This window comes from Zeugodacus cucurbitae, chromosome X, assembly GCF_028554725.1.
Source record: "Zeugodacus cucurbitae isolate PBARC_wt_2022May chromosome X, idZeuCucr1.2, whole genome shotgun sequence".
Lineage (NCBI taxonomy): Eukaryota > Metazoa > Arthropoda > Insecta > Diptera > Tephritidae > Zeugodacus > Zeugodacus cucurbitae.
Genome location: NC_071672.1, coordinates 10,130,318 through 10,135,000, shown reverse-complemented (window position 1 = coordinate 10,135,000; position 4,683 = coordinate 10,130,318). Strand labels below are relative to the sequence as shown.

The 4,683-nt window shown below is 45.3% G+C and overlaps 1 pseudogene; it reads left to right on the top strand.

The window, feature by feature from the left end:
- The window catches only part of LOC128923400 (large subunit ribosomal RNA), a 2,767-nt pseudogene extending 895 nt beyond the window's left edge, over positions 1-1,872 (top strand).
- The last annotated feature ends 2,811 nt before the right edge of the window (positions 1,873-4,683 follow it).

Sequence of the window (4,683 nt, the reverse complement as noted above, 5' to 3'; positions counted from 1 at the left end):
AAATATTTTACTATTAATTCAATCCCGGGGCGTTCCATATAGTTATGTATAATGATAATTTATTATTATTTATACCTCTAACTGGAGCGTACCTTGAGCATATATGCTGTGACCCGAAAGATGGTGAACTATACTTGATCAGGTTGAAGTCAGGGGAAACCCTGATGGAAGACCGAAACAGTTCTGACGTGCAAATCGATTGTCAGAATTGAGTATAGGGGCGAAAGACCAATCGAACCATCTAGTAGCTGGTTCCCTCCGAAGTTTCCCTCAGGATAGCTGGTGCATTTAAATATTATGTAAAATAATCTTATCTGGTAAAGCGAATGATTAGAGGCCTTAGGGTCGAAACGACCTTAACCTATTCTCAAACTTTAAATGGGTAAGAACCTCACCTTTCTTGATATGAAGGTTGAGGTTATGATATAATGTGCCCAGTGGGCCACTTTTGGTAAGCAGAACTGGCGCTGTGGGATGAACCAAACGTAATGTTACGGTGCCCAAATTAACAACTCATGCAGATACCATGAAAGGCGTTGGTTGCTTAAAACAGCAGGACGGTGGACATGGAAGTCGTAATCCGCTAAGGAGTGTGTAACAACTCACCTGCCGAAGCAACTAGCCCTTAAAATGGATGGCGCTTAAGTTGTATACCTATACATTACCGCTAAAGTACATGATTTATAATACAATTTCGGTTGGATTATAAATTTTGAAACTTTAGTGAGTAGGAGGGTACAATGGTGTGCTTAGAAGTGTTTGGCGTAAGCCTGCATGGAGCCGCCATTGGTACAGATCTTGGTGGTAGTAGCAAATAATCGAATGAGACCTTGGAGGACTGAAGTGGAGAAGGGTTTCGTGTGAACAGTGGTTGATCACGAGTTAGTCGGTCCTAAGTTCAAGGCGAAAGCCGAAAATTTTCAAGTTTTAATGAATTGTTGAGAATATATAATTATTATGTTTTCTTCATAGTAATTAAACACTTGAATAATTTTGAACGAAAGGGAATACGGTTCCAATTCCGTAACCTGTTGAGTATCCGTTTGTTATTAAAAATGGGCCTTGTGCTCATCCTGGCAACAGGAACGACCATAAAGAAGCCGTCGAGAGGTATCGGAAGAGTTTTCTTTTCTGTTTTATAGTCGTACTACCATGGAAGTCTTTCGAAGAGAGATATGGTAGATGGACTAGAAGAGCATGACATTTACTGTTGTGTCGATATTTTCTCCTCGGACCTTGAAAATTTATGGTGGGGTTACGCAAACTTCTCAACAGGCCGTACCAATATCCGCAGCTGGTCTCCAAGGTGAAGAGTCTCTAGTCGATAGAATAATGTAGGTAAGGGAAGTCGGCAAATTAGATCCGTAACTTCGGGATAAGGATTGGCTCTGAAGATTGAGATAGTCGGGCTTGATTGGGAAGCAATACCATGGTTTATGTACTCGTTCTGGGTAAATAGAGAATTTCGGTTCTTGTTCCCCGGATAGTAGTTACGTAGCCAATTGTGGAACTTTCTTGCTAAAATTTTATAAGAATTATATCGCAAGATATATATTCTTATTTAATTATAACGATTATCAATTAACAATCAATTCAGAACTGGCACGGACTTGGGGAATCCGACTGTCTAATTAAAACAAAGCATTGTGATGGCCCTAACGGGTGTTGACACAATGTGATTTCTGCCCAGTGCTCTGAATGTCAAAGTGAAGAAATTCAAGTAAGCGCGGGTAAACGGCGGGAGTAACTATGACTCTCTTAAGGTAGCCAAATGCCTCGTCATCTAATTAGTGACGCGCATGAATGGATTAACGAGATTCCTACTGTCCCTATCTACTCATTCGATTGTAGAATTTCAGATAGTTCAGACGTGTTTTCGTTTCTGTGCGTTTTCTGTGTCGTGAATTTTGTGTGAATTGGTATTTTTTTTTGTGTGGGAGCCCTCAGCATTGGATGTAAGTACATTCATTTTGAGTATTTGTGTATTAGTTTGTGATTTGTGGTAGTTTTTTAGCGCATTTGCATACATATTTACGCATTAGTATATTAATATATACGTGTGTGTATATATGTGTGTTTTTCATAAAAAATTTTCATTTTCAATATATGTTCGATTGTATGTGTAGATAAAGTTTGTCAGTACGTGTATACTTTTTCTGTAGTTGGCTTTGTGTATTTTTACATTACTGCAAGTGTTTGAATATATATACAATTGTATGTATATTTTCTCATTTGTTAGTTTGTGTGTGCATATCATAGCTGGCTTTTGAAAATTTTTACATTGCGGCAGGTGTTTATTTATATACGTGTAGTTGAGTGTATTTTTGGAAATTTGAATTTGTTTTTGTGAAAAGAAAATTTGTTTGAGCAAGTGTTTTTTGTGTGACGTAATTGTTTTTCGTTTGTTGTTTTTTGAGCACAGGTGTTTTCGTGCACAGGTGTTTTTGAGCACAGGTGTTTTCGTGCACAGGTGTTTTTGAGCACAGGTGTTTTCGAGCACAGGTGTTTTTGAGCACAGTAGTTTTGTGTGTGTAGGCGCGTGTTAGGTAGTACCTTTTGGGGTTTACGTGGTTTACCCACATTGTTAGCGTGGGTGCTGACTCTCATAGAGTCTCAGTGTTTTCTGTGTTTGTTGTTTTTTCTGCTTTTTGGTTTTTCTGCCAGTGAGTGTTGTGTCGAGTGTCTGGTACTGAGTTGCCACTTGTTTCCGGGGGGATTGGGCAGGTTTTGCTCAAAGGGTGCCGGTGTCTGTCCGAGTGTTGAAGGTGCTGATTTTTGTTTAGACTGCGTTCGTAGCTGTTAACCTTTGACCTACAGTGCGATTTGGTTCAGCTCCACATCGGTTGGCTTGGAGCCGTTACGGGGACTTTGTTCTGTCCGGCGGTTTATTGGGTGACCAGTTCCAGACCGTTGGCTGGAGTTGTGGGTTGTGCCCTTGCGATTTCGCAATAATCGACTGCTTAGGTGGTAGCAGCTACTGGACGATTCTATTCTTATAGTTAGTTCCTTCAGTGCGTTCAGTCACACGTGTCTTGAGAGCAGCTGTTCCAAGTCTTGTCTGGTCGAGTGGCTTCTGTGCCAGTGTTTTGCCGGCGGATCAGCCTGCCTGGTGAAAGGCCGGAAGTAGAAATGCTTCCCTCACGGAGGAGAAGGGCTAAGCACCCTGCTGGGAATGAGGGGAAAGAGCTAGCGTTAGCAGTGGAGACCTCGTCGGCTGATGAAGGTACTGGACCTTCGGTTGGGTCCCCACCGCGTAGGAAGGTTAGGATAGGATCGCCATCGTTGGTGATGTTAGGGGATGGGAGTAGTTGTGCTGATATGGGTGACACCGCTGAAGAAGTGGTTGTCCACCCTATTGTTAGCAAGCGTGGAGGTGTAGTAAGGATTAAGGGGAAGAAGCGCATTAAGGGTACTTCTGCAAAAGAGTGTCCTGTTAGCGCTGTTAAGGAGGGTGGAGAAAATGGTGGTGTGGTTGGGGGAGGCGCTATTAGCCATGTTGCTGCCATGAAGGCAGTGACGGCGGAATTAAACGCATTGGTGTTTGGGGTTGAAGACTTTGAGGTCACTACTGCGAAGGGGCTGATGGAGCTTGCCTCGAAGTACGAGGCGCTTCTGATGACGGTAGTAACCGAGAATGCCCATCTTCGCGGTCAGGTTGACGCTCTCAGGGGGGGTTGTGGGGGATCTATTCCCCAATCGAAGAGGTCGGTTGTGGGTTTGGCTCCAGCTGAGTCGGTGCGTGCGCCTCCAGCGCCAGTGTTGGAGGCGATTGCTCCGGCATTGCCGAAGCCGGTTGAGACTTGGTCGGTGGTGGTGAGAAGCAAGGCCCCTACCACCTCCTCTAAGGAGGTGATTAAGAAGGTCGTGAAGGAGGTGGGACCTTCCCTCGGAGTGCGTGTACACGAGGTGAAGCCGATTAAGGGTGGTGGGGTGGTTATTCGCACCCCCTCTGTTTTAGAGAGGGAAAAGGTGGCGAATAATGCCAAGTTCGGGGAGGTGGGGTTGGATGTGAGTGTGAACCGGAAGTTGGGTCCGCGGGTTGTGGTTCAGGGGGTTCACACCGAAATCTCCCATGATGACTTCATGGAGGAGCTCTTTCGGTTGAACCTTCAGGACATCAGCCCTGAGGCACGACAGTCAGATGTGCGGATGGTCAGTCGGCCCTGGAAGGTGGCTGCTGATGGTAGCACCAACGTTGTCCTTGAGGGGTCGGACAAATTAATGTCCGCCCTTTTGGAGGCGGGAAGGTGCTACATAAAGTGGTTCTCCTTCAGGGTTCGACCGGATAGCCCAGTTGCTGGCTGCTTCCGGTGTATGGGTTTTGACCATAGAGTGGCTGAGTGTAGGGCCAAATCAGATGTTTGTAGGCGGTGCGGTCAAGAAGGACATAGAGCTGCCGGTTGTGGTAATGCCCCTCATTGTCGCAACTGTGCATTTAAGGGTAGGCCAGCTGGGCATCTTATGATGTCAGCTGTTTGCCCGATTTACTGTGGCGTTGTTGAGCGTGCCCTCTCCAGACACTGATGGGGGGGGTTTTTCAGCTTAATTGTCAGGGGTCGTATGCCGTTATGTGTGAGTTGGGGGGTTGTATGATTGAGGGGGGGTGTGGCATTGCCTTACTTCAGGAGCCTTACGCCACCAATGGTGTGGTTCGGGGTCTTCCTGGAGGTTTTAGGGTCTTTA